The 26,391-nt window shown below is 37.5% G+C and overlaps 1 pseudogene; it reads left to right on the top strand.

Annotated features, from left to right (window-relative positions):
- On the top strand, positions 1-26,098 carry LOC129066915 (transcription factor E2F4-like; annotated as a pseudogene).
- The last annotated feature ends 293 nt before the right edge of the window (positions 26,099-26,391 follow it).

The following is a 26,391-nucleotide window of genomic DNA, read 5'->3' as shown; positions in this document are numbered from 1 at the left end:
ATGTTGACACTGAAAGAACAGCATGAATGGAGTGAGAGACTGCGCAGAGGGACAGCAAGGAGAGAGGCCAAAGAGGAGGAAAGAAAGATGAATTCTGTGGAGGTGACTGTGGAACTGCAGAAGAATTTCACTGTCTCCCCAGTATTCTCCAGACAAGTTCAAAGGTAAGAACACTAGTACTGAGATGATTGTCAGAAATACTTATGTGAATGACTCTCTCAAATGGAATCAGATCACCTTTAGCATAATGCTTATGTATTTTACTTTAAAAAATAGTTCTGATCAGTTTTTTGTTATCTGTATTAATACAAGAATTAATTTCTCTGTAAATTCTAAATTTCCTATGTTACGATTTTAGAGGTGTTTCATGGTCGTAGATAATTGTGAAATGGCTACTTAAGCCATATTTATACATAAAGTTATATATTCTGATTGAAAAACAACAACAACCTGAAGCTAGTTCATTAATATCTAATGATGGGCTGTGAAAGTGTAGCTTCCAAACTGTGCCTTTTACTTAGACAGTCTTTTCCTGGCAAATACAGCGTCTGGCACAAATAATGCCCCTTTTTTATTACAAACTCTTTTAAAGCATGTAATTCTGTAACATAACAATACTGCACTCAAACACACCATATAACATTTTAGGTGAAATGTTCAAATTAAGTTATTACACCCATATTATTACCCTAGCAGCCACACTCAAGCAAATGTTAGTTCTGCCAGACCCTGTATTTTAGATTATCTGCCCTGGGACTTGCTATAACTGCTTTTCTCATATTACAGTAAAAACATGCATTTGCCTAAGAAAGTGCTTTCTTGTTTTCATGTTTGTTGGCTCACCAAATTTAAATTTCCAAAAGTACTAAAATTTGCAATCAGATGAAAAGATGTTGTCAGGGAGGCAGCTGGGAGTGGCCCCATGTTTGTTTCTGGCTTAGCTGCTCTTGGGCCCACATTTCCCTGAGGTCTCTCTGGTCCTGTGCTGTGCTTGTCCTAGCAGGTTTTGAAACGGGATATTTTCTCTTAATAGAAGGTTGATAGGACTTTGAGGTGACCAACAAGTATCTCATACTAATCTTACTCATGAAATACTTCTTCATAGAGACCTAGTAATTTGTAGTATGAAGTGAAGATAGATTATTTTTGAAATTGGACTACTCCAAAGAATTTCTTGGTCTCAAGACATCCCAGCTCAGTAGCTAGAAGGTTCTCTGGGAGAAAAGAATCACCACATACAAAAGAAGCTGGTGAATTGTGGGGGCTATTTTGTCCAGGCTGTGGTAGAACCAGGGAAATTGCCTTCATTAGTCCTCAGCAAGTCTTTCTTTCTTTCACAACACTGAAAGAATGATCACAAATTTTTACTTCGTAATACTTATTTTTCTTGACATTGCAACTATCCAGGTGGAAGTGATTTTTCTGCACTCCATAAATTTGCTCCTTCACAACTTAGTACATTTGGCTTCATATTTTTATGAACTGTCTACATATCTTATTTTCTGTATTAAATTTAAGCTCTCATATAATATTAATCTCTGTCCCTTTTGTGCCTATAATTCTGCTTTGCACACCATAGAGACTTAATACACATGATTATTATTCTATATAGTCTTGATTCCATTAACATTTATTTCAAGGCCCTCTTTTTTTTCTTTTTAACCAAATAGTTCCTTCAATGAGGTATTGACAGTGTTCCAGACTAGAAAAAATTCCTATCCTCTTGTATTTAATTTTTTTAAAATCATAGATCCATAATAATTTCCAAAGAAACAGCACTTGTCCTCTTCCTATGTAGCCATCAAGTGTGAAAGCATATGGGCGGAAATAGACTGTCTAACCACTATAGCTTTTGCCAAGAAAAGAAATGCAAAATGCCATTATATTTTCAGACACTGTAGGAAATGTATCAGACTACCAAAATATGAATTGCTATGTCCTGAAATTCTTCTCACATACTTACTCTTAAGAAGGTGCCAGAAAGTAGTGTTCAGGGTCCATATATTTCAAGCGTATTAGAACATGCTTCATTGGGATTTCACGTAGCAACATTGCAAGATGCAACATTGATTTAGCCCACACCATTTCTCTAGAGTGTATTAATGTCAAGCAGACTTTGAAAACTAACTTAACTAACCTGCTTTCCTAATTTCATTTTAACTCCACTGACCCTTTACATTGTCTCTTCTATTTGTACTAAATCTTTTTTTGGATAGTTTAAAAAACTGAAAGGTATGAAAATTTCAGTGGTATGTCTCTATCTTTATCCTTGTCCTTTACCCCCACCCCTATGTATTTTTGCTGGACAATATTCCTTGGCACTCTTTCCATATTGGACATAAAGAGTTTTCTTATTCTCTTTTTTATAGTTTTAGAGTATGTAGTTGTAAGGATGTACCGTGATTAATAAAGTTCACTATTGGTATACATGTAGGTTGTTTCCATTGCTTTGCTGTTATAAACAGTGATTCAATGAATATTTGTACAAATATCATTTTGCATATAAACAAGTATATTGGTCAAACAAATCCTCAAAAATAACGTTACTGGAACAATTTCTGTGTGCATTTATTCATTTGTTAATATTGACAAATTATCATTGGGGTTGTCCAAATTTATACCTCCACAGGTATATTTTCAAACGATTGAATTTTTGCCAGTCTCCTAGTAAAATGTAATAACTGAGTATAATTTTAATTTGTACTTCTCTTACAATGAATGAGTTCAGTGTATATCCATATGTTTAATAATAATTCATATTTCCATTTTTAACAATATGTTCATATAATTTGCCCATTTTTGGGTTGTCATTTTTTAATTTAATCTTTATTGTAATTTTTCCATTACCATTCGGTCCCCTTATGCTCCTCTGTCCCCAGCAATCACCACACTGTTGTCCATGTCCATGAGTCCTTTTTCCTTTTAGCCCAACCCTTCCACCCCTTCCCCCATACTAGATGTCATTCTGCTCTCCATCTATGTCTGTCCCTGTTTTGCTTGTTAGTTCAGTTTGTTCATTACATTCCACATGAGTGAAATCATATGGTATTTGTCTTTATCTGACTGGCTTATTCCATTTAGTATAATGTTCTCCAGGTCCATCCATACAGTTGCAAGGGGTAAAATTTTCTTCTTTTTTATGGCCAAGTAGTATTCTATTATGTAAATGTCCCATAGTTATTTTACCTACTATTGAGGGACACTTGGGCTGCTTCCATATCTTGGTGATTGTAAATAACATTGCAATGAACATAGGGGTGCTTATGTTCTTTTGAATTAGTGTTTTGGGTTCCATTGGATATATTTCTCGAAGTGGTATCGTTGGGTCAAAAAGCAGATCCACTTTTAATTTTTTGTGCTATCTTCATACTGTTTTCCACCATGGCTGTGCCAATTGCATTTCCACCAACAACGTAAAAGCATTTCCTTTTCTCCACATCCTGGCCAGCACTTGTTATTTGTTTATTCATTGATGATAGCCATTTTGACAGGTGTGAGATATCTCATTGTGGTTTTAATTTGCATTTCTCTGATGATTAGTGATGTTGAGCATCTCTTCTTATGTCTGTTGGCCATTTGTATGTCTTCTTTGGAGAAGTATCTATCCAGTTTCTTTGCCCATTTTTTAATTGGGCTCTTTGTTTTTCTGGTGTTGAGTTTTGTAAGTTCTTTATACATTTATAAATATGTTTTCCCATTCTGTATGTTGTCTTTTTATTTTTTTGATGATTTCCTTTGTTGTGCAAAAACTTTTTAGTTTGACTTAGTACCATTTGTTTATTTTTTCTTTTGTTTCCCTTGCCTGGGGAGATATATCCAATGAAATATTGCTACAAGCAATGTCTGAAATTTTGCTGATTGTGTCTTCTAGAATTTTTATGGTTTCAGGTCTAACATTTAAGTCTTTTATCCATTTTGAATTTATTCTTGCATGTGGTGTAAGAAGGTGGTCTAGTGTTATATTTCTGCATATATCTGCCTAATTTTCCCAACACCATTTATTTGATCTTTAGCCCGTTGTGTGTACTTGCTTCCTCTGTTGAATATTAATTGACTATAAAAATGTGGGTTTATTTCTTGGTTCTCTATTCTGTTCCATTGACCTATGTGTCTGTTTTTATGCCAGTACCATACTGTTCTGATTACTATGGTCCTATAATACAGTTTGATACTAAGTAGCGTGATTCCTCCGACTGTTCTTTCTCAGGATCATCAGTTGCTATGTGGGGCTTTTTGTGGTTCCATGCAAATTTCTGATATATTTGTTCTAGTTCTGTGAAATATGTCTTTGGAATCTTGATAGGAATTGCATTGAATCTATAGATTGCTTTGGGCCGTGTGGACATTTTAATGATGTTAATTCTTCCTATCAATGAATATGGTATGTGCTTCCACTTATTTGTATTTTCTTCAATTTCTTTCTTCAGCATTTACAATTTCCCAACTACAGGTATTTTACACCCTTGGTTAGGTTTATCCCTAGGTATTTTATTCTTTTTGAAGCAATCATGAATGGGATTGTTTCTTAATTTTCCTTTCTGTTAGTTTGTTTTTGGCATATAAAAATGCCAATGATTTCTGAATATTAATTTTGCATCCTGCTACTTTAATGAATTCATTTATCCATTCTAGTAGTTTCTTGCTGGAATCTGTGGAGTTCTCTATGTATAGTGTCGTGTCATCTGCAAACAAAGACAGTTTTAGTTCTTCCTTTCCATTTGGATGCCTTTTATTTCTTCTTCTTATTTGATTGTTGTGGCTAGGACTTACAGTACTATGTTGAATAAGAGAGGTGAAAGTGGACATCCCTGTCTTGTTTCCCATCTTAAGGGGAATACTTGTAGTTTTTGGCCATTGAGTATGATGCTGGCAGTGGGTTTGTCATATATGGCCTTTATTATGCTTAAGTATGTTCCATCTAATCCCACTTTGCTGAGTTTTTATCACAAATTGTACTGGATTTTATCAAATGTGTTTTCTGCATCTATTGATATGATCATGTGGTTTTTATCCTACATTTTGTTTATGTGGTGAATTACATTTATTGACTTGCAAATGTTGTACCAAACCTGCATTCCCACTATAAATCCCACTTGATCATGGTGTATGCTCTTTTTGATGCATTGCTATATTCAGTTTGCTAATATTTTATTGAGGGTTTTAGTGTCTATGTTCATCAGACATATTGGCTTATAATTTTCTTTCTTTGTAATGTCTTTACTTGATTGTGGACTGGGACAATTTTGGCCTCGTAAAATGAGTTTGGGAGCCTTCTATCCTCTTGAATTTTATGAAATAGTTTGAGAAGGACACATGTTCATTCTCCTCAGAAGTTTGGTAAAATTCATGTGTGAAATTATCTGGTCCAGGGCTTTTGTTTGTTGGGAGTCTTCTTTTAAATTACTGCTTCAGTTTCATTAAGTGTAATCTGTCTATTTAGATTCTTCCTGATTTAGTTTTAGAAGATTTTATGTTTCTAGGAATTTATCCATTTTTGTCCAGGTTGTTGGCATATAGTTTTTCATAATATTTTCTTAGAATCCTTTGTATTTTTTTAGTATCAGCTGTTATTTCTCCTCTTTCATTTTTGACTTTATTTATTTGGATCCTTTCTCTTTTTTTCTTGATTAGTTTAGTTAAAGGTTTGACAATCTTATTCATATTTTCAAAGAACCAGCTCTTAGATTCATTGATTTTTTGTATTGTTTTTTTAGATTCACTTATTTCACCTCTGATCTTTATTATTTCCTTCCTTCCACTCACTTTGGGCTTTGTTTGTTGTTTTTATTCCAAGTTCCTTTAGGTGTGAAGTTAAATTGTTTATTTGAGCTTTTTCTTGTTTTTTTAAAATAGGCCTGAATTCCTATGAGTTTCCCTCTTAGGATTTCTTTCCCAGTGTCCTGCAGATTTTAGATTGTTGTATCCTCATTACATTTGTTTCAATGTATCTTTTGATTTCTTCCTTGATCTCATTGTTGACCCATTCATTCTTTAATAACATGTTATTTATTTCCTATCTCTTTTTGTGTTTTTCAGTGTTATGATTGATTGCTAGTTTCACAGCATTGTGGTCAGAGAAGATGCTTGATATGATTTCAGTCTTCTTAAACTTATTGAGACTTGTTTTGTGTCCTAATATGTGGTCTATCCTAGAAAATGTTCCCTGTGCACTTGAAAAATATGTATATTCTGCTCTTTGTGAAAAAAATGCTCTGAATATATCCATTAAATCTATTTGATATAGTGCATGGTTCAAGGCCACTGTCTCCTTGTTGATTTTCTGTCTAGAATATCTATCCATTGAAGTCAATGGGATGTTAAAATCCCCAGCTATGACTGTGTTTCTGTCTATCTCTCCCTTTATGTCCATCAAGATTTGCTTTACATGTTTGTGTGCTCCTATGTTGGATGGGTAAAGAGTTGTCATTTTTTATTATTGATTTTTAGCTCTTTATATATTAGAAAAATTAACATTTTGCAATTTAAGCTGAAGATTTTTTTGTCTTACATGTGTATTTTTTTTAAAATGTTATTAAATTGATCAACTATTTTTTATGGCCTCTAAATTGAGTCACATTTAGAGAAGCCTTCTATACTCAAAAGTTAGAAAGGATTCTCTTTTGTATTCTAAATATTCTATGCTATTTTTTTATATTTAAGTCTCTAGTTGGAATTTATCTTTGAGTACAGTATCAAATATTGATCAATAACTTATCTTTTGATATAATCAGGACAACTAAGATAACACCTTATAGTTTGGAATAAAACTCAATCTATTTACTAAATGAATGGCTCAGATTGGTTAGTACAATGATTACTTAGCCCAAAATTCCCTTCACTTTATATTATCTGTATATCTTTGAACTTTCCCAAACTCATATTTCAATTTTGAATTAACAAAGAGGAACAACTCCTCATAAGACAAATCTATTTAATCATTTTTAGAATAATTCAGCATATACTAAATGTTAAGGTCCACAGCACTAGACATATTAACATTTTAATAGTCTAATATGATGGCAAGTCTAAGAATTATTCAAAAGTAAACATAGAACAAACATTCGGCTGGGTAGTGAAAATCTATGGCATATTGTTCATATGGGGTGTAAGGATTCAAAGAATAGCATAATAAGTTGATAGGCTTCTAGTTTTAACTTGAAAGATTTATTGAAGACATAAAGATTTATAAGACATAAATTTTTTATAATACTTTGGATGGGAAATGGCTATAGGAGCAAGTGAAACAGGCATGAAGTGGCCCTGTAGTGGAATGAACTTCTTGAAGCTTCTACACACATTTTTACTGGAGAGAACACAAAACAGGTGTGAGGTGTTAACAGAATTTGCCATCACTTTTAAAGTTCTACTTAGGAAAACCAAGTGTGAAAGAGCTCACTTGTTCCTAAGATAAGACTAATACAATAGAACTGTTGCTAGAATCCTTTATCTCAGCCCAGATAACAGGCACTTGAAGATGACCAGGACAACAAGAACAGATGAAAAAGGGAAAACCTCTATCAATCTCCAACTCCACACCACCCAGTGTACATTAAGAGGGACAGCTCCTGGTCAGTATGATAAGTAATGACCACAATGAGTTAGAATTTCATGGATTTTCATAGCATGTTATTTGCCCTTGCCATATAGGGAAAAAATAATTGGACAAAGGTATAGTTATGGAGCAAATGGCTTAGGGAGATGTTTTAAATATCTCAGTAAAAAATACTATGTAGATGTTTACATTGGTCATTTAAGGAGCTTTGCGATATGGAGAGAATACTGGGCTAGATATCAAAAGAACTGAGATTTAATCTTACTTTTGCCATTTAGGTACCTAATTGTGCAAATTTGAGCAAATTATTTATCCTTTTTGATTTTGTTTTCTAAACTATTCAACTTTGTTCTACTAATAAGTAACTATAAAATCTCAGTGGCTTACAAGACCAAAAATAAACAAAGTTTGTTTTTTACGTTGTTGGCACATGAAAAGATGTGTGTATGCTTGGAGTGTCTGTCTCCTTTGTTCTAGGCTGAAGGAGTTGTCCCCTTCAGGACATTTGAGCAAGTGGCAGAAGAAGAAAAAGGAGCTGACAAAACCACACAATTATTAAAGCTTCTGCTTTGTCATGGTATATGCAGTGTTTTCTTACATGCCAATGGACAAATAGAGCACATGGCCAAGCTCAATGTCACTAAGATAGAGATATATACTTCTCTTGTAAGAGACACTGTATGTTATATTACAATGGGTGGAGTTAATCGTTTTATATGAAAGGGAAGTGAATACTTTGAAAACAGTGACACAATCAATTCTGAGTTGTAATCATAATTTTATCATTGCTTTCTGAATATGCAACACAATACTCTCTCTAATCTTCAGATATTAAATGTGGACTTAAGTGATCTCCATCAACTATTTTATTCTAAAGTTCTATAATTCTGGGAAATAGTCATTTTGATTTGTTGTCAGAATGTGCTTAGAAGAATGGAATGCTGCCTCTGGACTGCAATTACCTAACAGCAGGGATCTATGTTCTTATGAATGATTAGGATATGATGAATGACAAGTGTAACTGGTAATAGTTAGTCTTATTTTATTAGGTGGTGAGTGATGGAGTTTGGATTAAAACCCAAACTTGCTGGATTTTCTAAGCACAAATATTCTTGTATGTTTAGGTCTGAACTTCTTAAATTAACTTGGAAATATAATACTTTTAAAAGTATACCTTAGTGATGAGACAGCGATTGGAGCTTATGAGAAGTAGACTTGGATTAACAGAAATCATGAAAGGGCCTAATGAAACTGAAATATAACTATAGTTAAAAACTGTCAGTATTTGATTTATATGGAAGTACACGATTGACACTGGATAATATTATAGATACATGCTGAAATTATCAGATGAGATATATAACTTAGACTAATAACAGTAATAGAAGGCAAAGTGTGGCATCAGTTGCTGGGTAGATGTAGCTTGTGCAGCAATGGTGGAACACACATAGTCCTGCAAGTGGCTACTTGATATTTTTATCACACTCTTTTTAAAGAAAAATTGTCAGAAAAAATCAGAATAGCTATGCCCATTAATATCTCACAGAATACTACTAAGGTTTTACTTTATTAAAAGATAAACCGAAGCATACCAAAATGTTTGAGTTAGTTTGACCAAATATCTACTCAAATTGGGCAGCTACAAACCAGAAGTAGTTAGAAGCATTCCACAGACAGGATCTAGGGATAAGACTTTTATTTGGAAGACACAGAAGCAAAACAAGGAAATTATTTGACTAAGTGATTGCCTTATCTGGGAAAGCCTCGTTGGCCATTTGTAATTGGTTGTCCTTATGTTTTGATTTCTTAACCTTGAGGCTTAGGTTTTGGTTTGCTTACTTCAGCTGCTAAGGTGTAGGTACCACTTCCATCTCTTGGCCTCCTTATTTAATTAATTTAACAACTTGAAGATTTTGTTTGAAAAGACCCCTGAAACCTACTAGTGTAAAGTTTTAATCAATCAACAGCTGATTGATTAAAATCAGTAACTTGTTGATTAAAACTTTAGGCGAGTAATTTTTTAAACGAACCATCCAGGCATCTGAATGGGCCATTTTTTTTTTTTTTTTACTTTGAAATTAATCAATCAATTATTTTTTATTACCTTTGTCTCAATTTTTCCAGCTATGCCGTCCTCCACCCATCTCACCCTGCCCCCTGCTACCAAAGTCAATTCCCACTCTGTTGTCCATGCTCATGGGTCATTCATACATGTTGTCAGTCTAGTCCCTTCTCCTTCTTTCTACCATTGTCCTCCTTTCCCATCCCCTCTGGTCACTTTCAGTCTGCTCCTTGTTTCCATGCCTGTGTTTTATTTTGTTTGTTAGTTTATTTTATTGAATAGAGTTCACTTATAGGTGAGATCATATGGTAATTGTCTTTCATTGACTGGCTAATATTCTTCAGTTCCATCCATGTTGTCACAAAAGGTAGGAGTTCCTTCTTTCTTTCTTTCTTTTTTTTTAAATGCAGATTTTATTTATTTATTCTTTTAATGTCAAAATCCATTATAAAATATTAAAACATTTAAATCCAGTATAAAGTCTCTGCAATTAAACCAACATGACACCTGCACAGAAATAATCAAGTAGATCAATGAAATACAATGAACATTCTAGAGACAAATGTATTTATCTGTCTAACAATGTAATATATGATTAAATTGATATTTCACATCAATGGGTAAAATAGGCTTATTCAACAAATAAGGTGCATGGACCACTACTACTTGAAATTAAAAAAAAAAATACAGAACCTTATTTCACACATTATACAGGAAATATTCAGGTGAGTTAAAAATCAATATGTAGAATCCAAGGAGTTTTAGGAGAAAGTACAAAATATTATTTTTCTTACCCTGAAGTAAAATAGTCAAACCCAGAAGCTATAAAGTAAAATATTGACAATATGACTATATTAAACACTTAAGACTGTACAGTAATATACATATAAAAAAAGTTAAAGGACCAGTAATAGAATAGGAAAGTATTTGCAACACATCTAAAAAAGAGTTAATGGTTTGTTTTTGGGGGGGGGAAATTCTACATTTAATCAAAAAATGGATAAAGAATACCAAAAAGTCATTTAAAGCTTTTTTAAAACAGTAGAAATAGGCAAGAAATATACAAAAACAGGTTTAGTTTCAACGAATAATAAAGGAATAATTAAAATAACATATAATTGCCACAATCAGATTAATACATATTAAAAAATATTGGTAATACCAAGTATTGGCAACTGTGAAAGGAACTGGGTATTCATAGACTCTTCATTTTCTTACAGTCCCTTTAGCATATTTTGCAATGCTGGTTTGGTGGAGGTGTATTCTTTTAACTTTCTTTTGTCTGGGAAACTCCTTATTTCACCTTCCATTTTAATTGAGAGCCTTGCTGGGTAGAGCAGTCTTGGTTGCAGGCCTTTGCTTTTCAGGACTTGGAATATTTCTTGCCATTCCCTTCTGGCTCGCAGTGTTTCTGGTGAGAAGTCAGCTGATAACCATATTGGGGCTCCCTCATATGATACTACCTCTTTCTCCCTTGCTTCCTTTAGGATTCTCTGTTTGTCTTTGATATTTGCCATTTTAATGATGATGTGTCTTGGTGTGGGCCTCTTTGGGTTCCTCTTGAATGGGACCCTCTGTACTTCCTGGACTTGTGTGACTTTTTCTCTCCTCCAGTTAGGGAAGTTTTCCATCATTACTTTTCAAACAGGTTCTCTATCTTTTCCTCATCCTCTTCTCCTTCTGGTATCCCTATTAGATGGATATTATTAAGTTTCAAGTTGTCCCGCATTTCCCTAAATGCCGCTTCACTTTTTTTGAGTCTTTTTTCATTTTCTTGCTCTTCCTGGGAGCTTTTTTCTACCTTGTCATCCAGCTCACTGATTTGGTCCTCGGCTTCATCTAGCCTGCTTTTGATTCCTTCTACTGTGTTCTTCAACTCAGAAATTGTATTCTTCATTTCCTCTTGTGTCTTCTTGATACTTTCTATGTCCTTTTTCATGCTGATAGAGTTTGCAGTAAGTTCCTCGTAGTTTCCCTGTAGTTTTTGGTAATTTTCTCTGAGCTCACTGAGCTCATTGAGCTTCCTTAGATCCGTTGTTTTGAACTCAATATCTGATAGTTTACTTGCCTCTATTTCATTTATTTCTCTTTCTAGGGATTCCTCCTTTCCCTTTGATGGGAGGTATTTCTTTGTCTTCCCATTATTTGAGGCTCCTCTTTTTTGCTTCTTCCTTTTAAATTGATCTGCCTTGATTTCCTGACTTTGTGGTGTGAATGCCTATGGTAGGAGACTGCTGTTTTTTCATTCTGGATCTGCCTCTGATGATGTCAGATGTTGTCGCTGTCTGTCCTTAGGCAGTCTGTTCAAGACTTCCAGGAATTTACTGTCTGTGGCTGTCTCCCTCAGTTGTTAATCTGCACTCAACAGTCAGGCTTAGACAGCACAGGGTGGGGCAGAGTCCCTTCTGGGGACGGGACTATTGGGTCATCTCATGCTGCTGCCACTCAGGGAAGTGGTGTGCACTAGGATCCCGCTGACCACTCTCTCAGTTCTCTCCCCAAAGCTTCCGTCTCCAATCTCTCCTCAAGTGTCTCTAGACCACTCTGTGCCCCTTTTAGGCAGGGATCTACTATCTGTGGATGCCACTCTGTACTCAGCAGTCAAGCTTTAGTACCATTGGGTCGGGGCAGAGTCCCTCCTGGGGGTGGGGCTAGTGTGTCCTTCCATGCTGTTGCCATTCAGGGGGGTGGTCTGCCTGAGCAAGATGGCTGCTGCCATATGGGAGATGAGTCAGCATCGGGCGCCGGCTACTCTCTCAGTTCTTTCCCAAAAAACTCCTTCCCCAGCCTCTCCTCAGGCGTGTCTAGCCCACTCTGCCCCCACCTTTGCTGGACCAGGGTAAGTGGCTGCAAATAAAAATTTATGCGTTGGCTCTTTAGAGGACTCTTTGCGTCTTCAGCCACCCATCTCTGACACAGAGCAACCCTGCTACTTTTCACAGCTGGTTGTTATCTGTGTACTTTTTGGGCTCTGGTGCTTTAGGCTGGAGATCCCTGCTTATGTTTTAGATCCCGCTCTTCTCAGGGGGATCCCACTGGCCATTTCAATATCCTTCTGGTGCTTCCACCCATGGGCTCTCCACCCACCTTTTTGAGTCTCTACCGCACTCCTTACCAGTTATGTTGTGCTAAAGTTGATTCTTCTGTCAGTCTGAGGTTATAAGGTTCTTCTCTCACTATTGTTCAGTAGTTTGTTTTCGGTGATTTCTCTGCAATTTAGTTGTAATTCCAGATTGGTCCTGTGAGAAGGTCAGTGTGACTTCCATTCACTCCTCTGCCGTCCTGACTTTTTTGTGAATGGGCCATTTTGGAAGTGAACGTTGAGCCCATAAAGCCTTTCAATGACTGCAGCCCTTGTAAACATCTTGACGGCATCCTCTGAGAGATTCTCATCCCAAACCACTTAGATTTCTAACCACAAACTATATAAGATAATAAATACTGTTATTTTAAGATGCTAAGTTTGAGGTAATTTGTTATTAACAATAATTAATAAAACTAGTGATTAAAAATATCAAGATCCCTGAGGATCTTGTGTTAAAACACACATTCTATAAAATAAGAAAAATCTTTCTTGGCCTTGCCACTTTTGCCAAGCAAATCCTTTGCCCCTTTGGATCTCCTTCCTTGGTTTATTCATGACTGTTTACCTGGACTCCCTTTTCCACATTCTTCATCTGGCAAACTCTTTATCAGAGTTTATACCTAGATTACAGAGGCCATCTCTATCACTTAGAGTTGACTGTTAAGTAACTAAAGAACCTCAATTTGCTGGGGCTGAATATTTTACTTCAGGTCATGAAAAATATTAGTTTTATTTTCTTCTAAAACTCCTTAGATTAACATCTTGATTTTTAACTCACCTGAAAATGTCTTGTATAATGTCTTATAAGGGCTCTGTATTTGTTTTATTTCAAGTAATAGTGGTCCATGCACTTTATTTGTTGAATAAGCCTTATTTTACCCATTGATTTGAAATATCAACTTATACATATATTAATCAGATATATACATTTGTCTCAAGAATATTCATTATATTTCATTGATCTACTTGATTATTTCTGTGCTGGTGTCATGTTGGTTTAATTGTTGAGACTTTATAGCGGTTTCAAATTTTTTAAAACTATTTTATAATTAACTGGCATTTAAAAAAAATAAGTAAATAAAATCAATCTACATTTAAGAAAAAAAGAAAGAGAGAGAGATGGAACTCCTACCTTTTGCAACAACATGGATGGAACTGGAGAATATTAAGCTAAGTGAAATAAGCCAGTTGATGAAATTACCATATGATCTCACTTATATGTGAACTCTATTCAACAAAATAAATTAATGGACAAAGTTAACCACAGGCATGGAGACATGAAGCAGACTGAAAGTGACCAGAGGGGATGGGGAAAGAGGGCAATGGTGGAAAGAAGGGGGACTAAACAAAGAACATGTATGAATGACCCATGGACATGGACAACAGACTGGGAATTGACTGTGGGAGTGGGGGGTAGGGGTAGATGGGTTGAGGAGGGTAAAGGGGTAAAAACTGAGACAACTGTAATAGAATAAATATGATTTATAAATAAAAAAATAAAAAGATTAAAAAAAAGAACCTCAAATTGCAATGACTTAAATGAAGACATTTGTTGTAGGTATTGTTTTTTTTAATGCAAAAGAACATTGGAGGTAGACAGTTCACTCTGTTATGATAAATATATTACAAAAAATCTTGTAAGTTTTTCCGAGCTCATGGCTCTGAATGCAGGTCTCTTCTTCATGGCCCAAGATGTCAGCCAGAGAGTACTAGCCTTCACAAGAGATTCCAGGTAGTAAAATGGAGGTTGGAAGGGAAAAAGATTAAAATATGTGCATCAGCGAATTAAAATAAATTTTGTTGAAGTTGCCGCTCAACATTTCTCTTATGTCTAGCCAGTTATATACTAGTCACATGGTTACACCCCATCTATAAGGAAGGCTGGGAAATGAATTTCATACTGGGAGACCCTATGCCCAGCTAAAACTTGTGAAATATGTTACTAAGAAAGGGGTGGGCAAGTTCAATTAGATATAATTATGATATTGGTATAGACACAGCAACCTCTGCCATGTTTCTTGTGTGTCCTGGCATTCTTGTATCCTCCATTGGATTCCCACTGTTCTTTAAATGTCTTATGGGCAAACTTATTTGCCTCTAATGACCAAAGAAAATAATACATTCTTAATAAATGTATGTCAAATGATTGCCCAACTAAATGAATGCTGTGTCAGCTAAGGGTTCTGAATCTTACCTTCTTACTTTCATCTCTTAGCTGAGGTAGTCACTTGCAGTCTTCCTTTCTATAAAATTCAGAGACAAGTTCAATAAAATGCTTTGTTTTCAGCTGGCCAATCATTAATCTAAGATCTTATGTATGGTGAACTACCTAGGATATTTGCTTTTGACTGGAGAGAACACTTTAATCTTGCTATAAGATAAAATATTGCAGGAAATGTCCATTCTGTGAAATCATATTATTTTGGTTATATTTGATCACAAAAAATATAGTTCAGAATGTGAACTTCATCGGAGAAAAGATGGTGCAACAGTACAAGATTCTTATGGACAGTTAGAGAAGCATGCTGAGTAAGTTTAAAGGGATTAGATAGCATAAGGGAATCACTATACAAATGTTATTTCCCTTTGACCCAGTCTTTCCAATTCTATAAATTCATCCTAAAACAAATAAGTCAATAGAAAAAAATTTATACACTAGGATGTTCCTTCCTGTAATATTTATAGTACATTAGCAATCAATTGGAAGCAAACAACTCAAATATTCAACATTAGGAAACTGGTTTCACAGTGCATGGTACTTCAATACCAAAAAAATTGAGTAAATATGGAAACATAGCAAGAGTCATAATTGATTTTTTTTGCTAAGCAAAAGAAAAAAGAAATATGAAAGTGTATGTTCACTGTGATTATAACCATGTAAATATATGTATTGAGAAAAACCACAATGGAACAAAAAATGAGAATAGTTTGGTAGGATGGTGAAATTGTAGGTGATTTTCTTTTAAGGAAAGAAAAGATTTCCTTTGATATTCTTTTGTTGTTTATACATAAACATATAATAAAAAAATTCTGTACCAGGGATAACTAAATCCTGTAACCAACTAGTGGTGACACACTACTTCTTTAAAGGCCTCTGTTGTGCTTGTGGCGGCTGGAACAAGGTTATATTAAGAAACTATTTGACCAGTTCCTTGGACCTTATGCTTTTAGATTTCTTCAGTAATCAAATTGTAAATATTTCTCACTATTGTTCATTATCGGCCATTGCTGACAAATATGAATAGAACTGGGTCTCAGTGAACCCCAGCTCTCTACCTCCATCTAATGCAGAAGAGATTTTGAGTGGATTATGAAATGGACCATTAGTTAACATTTTCACAGTCTTTTTTGGAAATAAATTGTAATATGATTTTAGAGCTCACAGCTAGTAGTCCTATAACATGTAGGTAGAATCAAAGGCTCAACACATTTATACTTGTTCCTTCATTAGCATATCTTAGCTTTAAAGATATGTACATTTTCATAAATAATATAAATTATATATATTTCCTCACCAGGATACATATGCTGTAAATTTAGAGAGAATTATGGGTCAATCTCACTAGAATTATCTTTTTCTTTTTTAAACCCAATTCATGAGTTTCTAACTTATGAACAAAAAAGTGACTAGATGAAAAATAGAGTGACTAGGACGAAAGATACATCTTGTTTGACATTATTCTTAAGGCTGATAAGAGGTTAGAATTCTTTCAAGAATTAAGCATTTGGTTGACTGAAGGCAGATAGATGTCTTCTCTAGATGACCTTCATATCTCTGATATGACTTACATTTCATAGAGGTGGAAAATGTTACTTACAGGAGACTTGAATAGTATGACTTTAAAAAAATAACAGTTTTATTCATTTATAATTTAGATACACAAGATTTACATTTTTTAAAGCATACAATTCAGTGGATTTATTTTATTTTAATATTTTTCTTTTTTTAAAATTATATTTTAGTGGGGCATGGGAAAGTGATGGTGGGAAAATGAAGACAACTGTACTTGAGCAACAATAAAAATAATAAGAGAAAAAAATGAACAAACAAGCAAAGCAAAATAGAACCAGAGACATGGAAATAAAAAACAAACTGACAGTGACCAGAGGGGAAGGCGAAGAGGGTAATGGGGGAAAGAAGGAGAAGAGTCAAGTCAAGGAACATGTATAAAGGACCCATGGACAAAGACAACAGGGTTGGGGGGGAGGATTGAATGTGGGAGGTGGGAGGTGGGTAGGGCAGAGGAGAGTAGTGGGGGAAAAATGGGGATAACTATAATTGAACAACAATAAAAATAATTAAAGAAATAAAATAAAATTATATTTTATTGCTTATGCTATCACAGTTGTGCTGCTTTTCCCCTTTTTGCCCCCCTACACTCAGCAACTACCACTCCCTCAGGCCATCTGACATCATTGTTCATATCTATAGGTCACATGTATAAGTTCATTGGCTACTCCATTTCTTATACATGGCTATTCTGTAACTACTTATTTGTATGTCTTAATCCCCTCACCTCTTCACCCATTCTCCCACACCTCACTCCAATCTGGAAAATCAAAATGCTCTCTGGATCCATGATTCTGTCTATGTACTTGTTTGCTTAGTTTGTTTTTTAGATTCAACTGTGTGTGTGTGTGTGTGTGTGTGTGTGTGTGTGTGTGTGTGTGTAGCCATTTTATTGTTCATAGTTTTGATCTTCTTTTTCCTAAATAAGTTCCTTTAATATTTCATATAATAATTGTTTGGTGATGATGAACTCCTTTAGTTTTTTCTTATCTGGGAAGTTCTTTATCTGCTCTTCAATTCTAAGTGATAGCTTTGCTGAGTAGAGCAATCTTGGCTGTAGTTCCCTGCTTTCCATAACGTTGAATATTTCATGCCAATCCCTTCTAGCCTGCAAAGTTTCTTTTGAGAAATCAGCTGACAATCTTATGGAAACTCCTCTGTAGGTAACTAACTTTTTTTCTCTTGCTGCTTTTTAAGATTTTCTCTTTATCTTTAACCTTGGCATTTTAATTATGATGTGTCTTAGAGTGGACATTTTCACATCCTTCTTGTTTGGGACTCTCTGTCCTTCCTGGACTTGCATGCCTACTTCCTTCACCAAACTAGGGAAGTTTTCTTTCATCATTTCTAAAAATAGAGTTCCAATTTCTTGCTTTTTCTCTTTTCGTTCTAGCACTCCTATGATGTGAATGTTGGACCTCCTGAAGTTGTCCCAGAGGCAGCATATACTATCCTCATTTTTTTGGACTCTTTTTTCTTCTTGTTCTGATTGGTTGCTTTTTGCTTCCTTATGTTCCATATTATTGATATGATTTTTGGTTTCTCCATTCTACTGTTGTTTCCTTGTATACTATTCTTTACTTAAATTAGTGTAGTCTTAATTTTTGACTGGATATTTTTTATGCTGTTGAGGTCCTCACTGACTTCCTTGAGCACCCTTAGAACCAATGTTTTGAACTCTGCATCTGATAGATTTCTTATCTCCATTGCATTTAGCTCTTTTTTCTGCAGTTTTGATCTGTTATTTCATTTGAGCCATGTTTCCTTGTCCCCTCATTTTAGCAGTCTCTCTGTGTTTATTTCTATGAACTAGGTAGAGCTACTTTGACTCCATGTCTTGGTAATGTGGCCTAATGTAGTAGGTGTCCTATAGGGCCTAGAGGCACAGCCTCTACTATAACCCAAGATGGGTATTTGAGGTGCTCCCTCCGCATGGGCTAAGTACACCCTCCTCTTGTAGTTGAGCTTTGGTTGCTATTGTCAGATCAGTGGGAAGGATTTGCCCAGGCCACTCAGCTGCAAGGGTTGGCTGTGAACACTTACTGCCAACCTCTGCCCTCTGTGGAGGATCAGCTGTGCAGGTGCAGGATGGTGATGTTTCAGAGTGGTTTGTAGTTGTCCACTGGGTGTTCAGGTCTGGGATTTCCCAGGTAGTGCAGGCCAAGGTCATTCCCAATCTGTGTTTTGTGGGGCCATCCTGCATGAGCTATAAAGCAATCTGAGATGACTGCTGCTTGTGCTGGGCTTGGAGATTCAGACAAAACCTAGCTGTGAATCTAGGCTGGCTGCTGCTAGTGCTGGGCCTGGGGCTCATTGAAGCTAGCTGTTCTTGTTTGAGAGGATTTAGGAAGTTGTGAAGCATGAGCCAAGACCAGTCATTTATATGGAAAAGCAGCTTGGGTGGGCACATAAGTTGGGTGAGGCAGATCTAGGGATCTCCAGGGCGGGTCAAACAGTGCTGACCAGGTTGATCAAGTCTCAGATATGGCACCAGCTTGTGGGCTCTGTGGGGGAGGGTTTAGAAAATGGACAATGGTCTTTGCTCACCTTGATGCCAGACACTTCAGTTTCTCTCTGTATACCTCTGGTGCCTTTCGAGCTTGCATTATGGTGCTGGAGCTCAGAGGGAGTGAGTCTGAGCAGGTGAGTCCATCTGTGAGTTCTTTAAGAGGAACTGCTTGGGACTCCAGAAGTTTCTTCCACTGACTAAATTCCCACTGGTTTTTGCAGTGTAAGTTTTGACAATGTATCTAGTGGAATCTAGTGGAATAGCATTGTTGCTATTATATTTACTCATTTTATCATTATAAATGTGCTTAATTCATTATGTGGCAAAAAGAAAAAAAAAACAGGTTATTGGGACTTATCTTTCTGGTACTTGTCCCAGGGGCTAGGGGGTGTGGTGTGGGGCTGGGACTCTCACTCCCAAGATATCCTTTCCAAATTTTTATCCATCACACAAGGATGTGGGACAAGCCTGTTCTGCGTGTGTGCCCCTCCTACCAGTCTGAATGGATGTGGTTTCTTTAATTCCATAGTTGTCAGACTTCCATTCAGCTGGATTTCTGATGGTTCTGAGTGACGGTTGTTCTATATTTTAGTTGTGATTTTGATGTGGTTGTGTGAAGAGGTGTGCCATGCTTGCCTATACCACCATCTTGACTGGAATTCCAATTGAGTGGATTTTAATATATTTACAGGGTTGTACAACCATCATTGCTATGTAATTTAAAACATTTTCATCACCCCCAAAAGACCCCATATTTATTAAGAGTCACTCATTCTCTCTCATCTGCACCCCTGGCAAACACTTATTTACTTTCTCTCTGGAATAGTTTTTGACTATGTGAACACTGGTATAGTCACTAAATTGGTTATACATGTATGTATACATATATACATGTATGTGTATATATTTATGTATAGGTATATATGTATAAATAGGCATATATACATATATGCAATTCTCTGCACATACACAAACACACGTACAGGCATGCACATACATATATGTACATATGTCAGAATATATAAAGACATTATATGAAAGGTATTCTTTCAGATTGAAAAAATATTGACACATAGGTATTCATGTGCCATCAGATGTTAGAGATAGCATCAGATCTCACCGGTTAAGGACTCGGTCCTGTAAGACTGGCTCGCCCCTCTCCCCAAACACACAGGCACACTTCAGATGCCATTTGAAAGTCGAGGTTGTCACCAGGGCTTCTGAGTAACCAATTGGTCAGAAATTCAAGCAAACACTCCTGAGTCTCCACATTTCATCAACCTGGAAGCTCTCTGAATTACCTGTCTCTTTGGTGGAGTCTTCATTATATAGGCATGACTAACTAAATCATTCCTGTTGGTAACTGAACTCAGTCTCCAACCCCTTTCCCTTCTCTGAGGTCAGGGATGTTCTAACCTTTTAATCACATGATTGGTTCTCCTGACAACCAGCTCTCCTTGGTGCTTTCCAAATGTCCCTTCATTAACATACACAGGTATGGTTGAAAAGGATTTCTTATGAATATTCAGATCTCTTTATCATTGTTATCAATTAGGAAATTTTGAGGGTTTTAGAAGCTCTGTATCAGAAACAGGACAAAGGCTGAATATGTATTTCTTACTATAAATCATAAATATTACAGCCATGAAAACCAGCCTGCCTGAATTTGAGTCTTGGGAAGGTCCCTTAAAAGCTTTGCTCCTAAGTTTCTTCATTATTAAAATGGGGATGATAATAGAGCCCACACTATAGGGTTGGGTTATCAAACTAAAGGGGTTTGTTCACCTGCATATATCAAAGCCCAATTGAACAGCAACATAAGTTTGCAGCCAAGAAAATAGAAGTTTATTAATTAAGGGCGTGTTGCCATGCTTGTAATCACAGGTGAGCTTATGCTCAAAGCCCTGGGTCCCACACAGGGACCGATTATATAGGGGAGAGATTACAAATCATGGTGATTAAGGGAGCTGGGGTTGTGAGCTGTCCTGATTGTTGAGGTCAGGATAGGGAGTAGTTGATTATTGTATCAGGTCCAGATGTCAACTGTAGTGTTGTTCTGTCTAGTTTCATGAGGGTGTGATTGTTAGGATTGTTGGTTGGTTAGAAAAGTTGTTCTGTTTTCATGGGCCAGATGATGAAACACAAATGAGGTCAAGATGTTATCTTTAGTTTAACCAAAACTCTGTTTTTGTCATCAACAGACCTAAAGCTTTGTTCTGAAGACAGTTTGATGCTGACCAGAATCTGATGTCCTAAGGGCTTAATGAATAAGGGAGTGGACCAGACAGAAAGGGGAAAGGGTCATGTTTGAAGAAATGGCGTTTCTGTGAGGTTATAATTGATGGAAAGTTTAGATAAACAGATACATGGAGAACAACACCTGACAGGCAGTGTTACTTAGATGTTAATTACTATTACTGAGGATTTAATATATCTCTACTGACTCAATTTTTGATCACTTTTTGGAAATAACTGACTATTGGCTCTAATAGTGGTGTACGTTTAGAGCAACTCAGCTTAATCTCAATGAGCCACAGTTTCTTTCTACTCCACTCTCTACCTCATGAGTTCTTTCACCTCGTGGTTCTTGCTTTCTTATCATTTCTGTGGTTTTTGCTGGGCCTTCTAATCACTCCAACAATCACAAATTCTTATTTTCTATGACCTGTGACAGAAATTCTGACAGATTTGACAAGTCCTAAAAGAATAGAGAGCATCTGTGTTGAGGACAATGTCAACCTTGGTCCTGAATCAGCCTTAGTACCAGGGCCAGACAGCACGGAGCCTGGCTAGACACATGCACAGAGGCATGAGCTTAGTGAAAACTGTGGCTTCTGGAAAAAAGGGAGGTATAATTATAATTTTCAGGTGTTTGCATGGACTATCCAACACACTGTCATGACATGAGGAGATAGTTGCCATATTAAGTGAGAAACACAGAAGACAAATTTATACAATGCAATTTAAATGATGGGAAAAGAGAAGAAGAAAATATATTAATTAAAAAAGCAATTTCTTTTTAAATTTATTTTTTCAAATGCATTTGAAAAATGCCTAAATCAAAATTGTAAATACAAAAGCAATTTTGATTTAGGCAGTGAATCAATGCTATTTTTCCTTTCCAACCTTTAGTAAAGTTCTCACTAATGTGCAGATGCTACTTTATACAATGTAGCTTATAATTTGTAAAGTCTAAATAAAAATATTTAAAAATATATAATCATTTCTTCATTTATAAACTATGCATAAGAAAAGCAGAGAGTAGTAATAATTACCTAGATAATTTAGTTTGGGAATTTTGTAGTTGTGAAAGGAAAAAGCATTTTAGGTCAGATTTCTTTTTTGTCCATTCCTTCCCCTTTTTGCCTAATTGTCACAGTTATATTGTCCTCATGATACTTATTTTAATGAATATGGATGCCAAGTAAAGTCCTTGGTTCACCCTGCTTGTTCTCGATCTGCTGACTCTTCAAAATTGAGTTTTTAAAAATCTATTGACTGGAGAAATCTATAATGTATGGTTCTCAGTTTATTCTCCAGCTGTGTTCTGTTAACTTTGACTCTGGGATTTTTTCCCCCCAAATAATTTATATTAAGGCAGGATGCAGGACAGTGGGGAGTTGTACTTTGGATGTGAGGATGTTGAGGCACAGAGCATGAAAAGAGAACAGGGTCATTTTAACAAATTACAGAAGGTGACTGTTTATAATTTTCCCTTCTTTCTCACTCTTCCCATACTTTTCATCCTCTTTTTCTTTGTTGGCCTTTATAAAATGTTCACATATACTCTGCTTTGCCTCCATCTGAATGACTTGTGTTTCTGAAGTAATTCTAGACCTCTGTGGGCAAAAAAGGCACCCCTTTTAAAGTCACGGGAAGCAATTAATTAAAAACAGCAGGCTCTTACCTGATGTCTTCAGGATGACTTTTAATTATGCTAAATGCCCTACTTTTCCTAATGAGGATGTTCTATAAACTTGCACATGGTTTTCCCACACTGCCCTTGCAGACAAATCCTGTGTCCAGCAGGACTGTTGCCGCCTGCCAGACCAAATCCTTTTTCTGTGACAAAGCCTGCCATTGTGTCCCCCATGCAGCCCCACTGATCTTTCCCAAAAGGCCTTTTAGAACATGTGCACACTTATTTCCATTCGCTGATGTGCTGGATGCGATAATAGCCAGAGAACCATGGTAACTTGCTTGGACTCAACGCTGTCTAGTGTTCTCTGAAAGCCATATGTGGCAGCTGGACTTGTGTGTGTGTGTGTGTGTGTGTGTGTGCGCGTGTGCGTGCGCATGTGTGTGTGTAGTTGGGGGAGGGCAGTCGCTGGTGCTTTTGTTGGAGTGTGAGGGAGGAATAAAGAGCTTGAAGAAGTGACAAGGTATCAGTGTCCTCCTGACTCAGCTGTTTCAGGGTCCTAATCCCAGCCCACAACTGGATGTCCAAGGATTAAAGAAAAATGTTCCTCCTGGCTAATTTCCAACTGTTCCCAAATGTACTTGAGAAAGTTCCATGTGATTTTTTTTTTTCGTGTAGCACCTGCTCTAACAATCCCAAAGCAACTTTTTTTCTTCTCCATTATACTGTACATCTGTTATTTTGCTGACATGGAAGCTAGCATGACAATTAGGTTCATTACTTGCCCAATAAATTGATTCCAGCTAAGCTTAAAGACCTTGGTGTATTCTTTGAGCATTTATCCAATGAGAGTAATAATTAAGAAATCTTGCCCCCAAAGGCTTTTGGGGTGGGGGGGGGGCATTCACCAGTGACATGTCATTCATTTCAAGGTGGTGATGAGATAAAATTAGAAAGCCTGAATTTTGGATAAGACAATGAGGAGAGATCTTAAGCAAATTTTGGGAAGCTTCTTAAAAAAAAAAACCCTAAAATTTCTGTCAGCAGAATAATTTTAACAAATGAAGAACTTGATGGGGTAACAGTTGCTTTTTTTCTCCTCATTTCTTCCCAACCATGAAAATAAAGAGATAAGTTCCTCTCCAGAGCTAAATTTTCTTAGACTTTAAAAAAATTGACTGTACTTGGGTAAGATGGGGATGGGTGAGGAAGAAAGGCAATTTGAAGAGTCTACTATGTTGAATCACACATCTTGGTTCAACTCTAGACACTGTTTTTGAGGCTGTGCAGTGTTCAGTTTCACCAAACACAACGTTTTCTAAGAGGAAAAGAGCAATGAAACTGGTTAAAGGGGTGCTCTGGCTAAGCCCCTAGAAGGGATGCTGGTAGTGGAGATGAAGAAAGCTCTTGTCCCCCATGGGAAATTTACATCAACAGAATAAATTATGTATACCCACACACAGTGAATTTATATAGTGCAGACTCTAACTTACATATGATTTCTGTTTTAAAAGTTTGCTTCCAAGTTGGTTATTTATTTATTTCTTCATTTTTTAAAAATTTTATTTATCTATTTTTAGAGAGAGAGGGAGGGAAGGAGAAAAAGAGGGAAAGAAACACCAATGTGTGGTTGCCTCTCACGTGTCCCCCCACCCCCGACCAGGGACCCAGCCCCCAACCCAGGCATGTGCCTTGACTGGGAACCGAACTAGTGACCTTTTGGTTTGCAGGCTGACACTCAATCCACTGAGCCACACCAGCTAGGGCTATTTATTTATTTTTTAGAGAGGGGGAAGGGAGGGAGGAAGAGATGAGAGAAATATCAATGTGCAAGAGATACATCGATCAGCTCATACATCCCCAACTGGGGACCTGGCCCCCAACCTAGGCATGTGCCCTGACTGGGAATTGAACCAGGGACCTTTTGGTTTACAGGCCAGTGCTCAATCCACTGAACCACAAGAGCCAGGGCCAAAGTTGGTTTCTTAAAAAAAAACTAATGAAGCTTTTTTTTTTTGTAATCTATAGAAATATTGCTGGTGGTGGTACTGACCTGGCCAGGCCTGGTCTGGCTCAGGAGAGGCGGGGGATGTGACAGTGGAGGCTGGAGCCCCTGCCCCAGGGAACCCCAAGCAGCACAGAGAAGGACTTGGGGCTTCTCACTACCGAGTTTGTGTTGCTTCTACAGGAGGCCAAAGATGATTGCTTGACCTCAACTATCAGTTGACACCCTAGCTGTGTGCCAGAAGCTACAGATTTATGACATTTCCAACGTGTTGGAAGGTATTGGGCTGATGAAGAAAAAAAATCCAAGAACGGCATCCCAGGGAAGGGTATGGGGCCTGGCTGCAATATCCAGGAGATTGCAGACAGGCTGATTGAGCTCAAGGCAGAGATAGAGGAGCTGCAGCAGTGAGAGCAAGAACTGGACCAGCACCAGGTATGGGTTCAGCAGAGCATCCAGGACATCACCGAGCACAACGTGTGGAACAGCTGTTGGCCCACGTGACTCATGAGGACATCTGCAGATGCTTTGCTGGAGATGCCCTCCTGGCCATCTGGGCCCCATTTGGCACCAGCCTGGAGATGCCCATCCCAGAGGGCCTCAATGGGTAGAAGTACCAGATACATTTGAAGAGCCTAGCGGCCCCATTGAGGCGCTGCTGGTGAACAAGGAGGCATGGAGCTCACTACCTGTGGCAGTGCCTGTGCCTTCACCTGAAGATCTGCTCCAGAGTCCCCTGCCCTCTCTACTCCTCCACCTCTGCCCAAACCTCTTGTGGCCTTGCCCCAGGATGCCTTACACCCAAGCAGTCCCTAGGTGACCACCACCACCTTATCCCTACCAGCACTGAAGCCCAAGGGATGGCCAGCCCAACAGCTGAGCGCACACTGAGTGGTGGCCCCGGAGCCGATAGCAAGGACAGTGGTGAGCCCAGTTCACTCCCTCCGGGCCGGGCCACTGCAGCCTTCTGCCCTGCTGGACAGCAGCAGCAGCAGCAGCAGCAATAGCCATTCATCTGGATCCAACCCTTCTACCTCCTTTGAGCCCATCGAGGCTGACCCCACAGGTGTTCTCGAACTGCCCAAAGAGCTGTCAGAAATATTTGATCCCACAAGAGAGTGCAGGAGCTTAGAGCTGCTGGAGGAACTGATGGCCTCAGAAGTGTTTTCTCTGCCTTTCTCCCTCCTCCACCCCGACTCAGAGGCCACAACTCCATCTCTAACCTGGAAAAGGTGAAAGTGTCTGTGACCTCTTTGATGCATCTGTTCTCAACCTCTGACTGATAGGGACATGCCCTGTGTGTCTGGGACAACAGACTGTCTAAACTGAGGGCTGCTTGAGGACCTCCCCGCACTCCACCCCTACACAGCTTGAGGGCCACAGACTCCTGGCTTGCCCAGTCTTCTCTCACTGCACAGTTTGGGCCACAACTCCCAATCCTGCACTGACACCTGTAGTATTGTGCCTGGAAGAGCAGGATAAAGGGGCTCAGCTCCCTCCATGGTGGAGCCAAATTATCTGCCTCTTTT

Source organism: Pteronotus mesoamericanus, unplaced genomic scaffold, assembly GCF_021234165.1.
Source record: "Pteronotus mesoamericanus isolate MK-2021 breed Mesoamerican mustached bat unplaced genomic scaffold, CSHL_Meso_final contig_20, whole genome shotgun sequence".
Classification (NCBI taxonomy): Eukaryota; Metazoa; Chordata; class Mammalia; order Chiroptera; family Mormoopidae; genus Pteronotus; species Pteronotus mesoamericanus.
This window is presented reverse-complemented; position numbering and strand designations above follow the sequence as displayed.